Here is a 474-nt window from a genome sequence, read left to right as displayed (position 1 = left end):
ATGATGGGACCCATTTTTGTATTTTGTTAATCTTAATTATTAATTTAAAGAAAACAAAAAACTATGGCTATCTTGAATGTAACAAATAATTTAAGAGATTGGATATAATTTTGGTGAGCTCTAACAGAAGTGCTTCAAAATTTAAATTTTCTGTAAAATTTTCCATATTTTGCTACTTATTATTCATTAACATTTTAATTGAATGGCCAAAATGTACATAATGTAATTATTATTAAGTAAATACTTACAATTATCGTGTATTGGACAACAGCAGCAATTGCAAATGATAGTGCAGCAAACATTCCACCGAGAATGATTTTTCTAAAAGCTGTATTTATACCAATTTTATACAAAAGTGGATAGATGGCCACATTAAAAAATGGTATAAATATCAAAACGAACAATGGGTTAATTAAATGAATTTGATCAGGCTTTATAGTCCAATTTAAAAAATCGATTTTTCCATTCATTAAT

This window comes from Acyrthosiphon pisum, chromosome A2 (assembly GCF_005508785.2).
Source record: "Acyrthosiphon pisum isolate AL4f chromosome A2, pea_aphid_22Mar2018_4r6ur, whole genome shotgun sequence".
Taxonomy (NCBI): Eukaryota; Metazoa; Arthropoda; class Insecta; order Hemiptera; family Aphididae; genus Acyrthosiphon; species Acyrthosiphon pisum.
The sequence above is the reverse complement of the archived record's forward strand: the minus strand, read 5'-3'. Positions refer to the sequence as shown.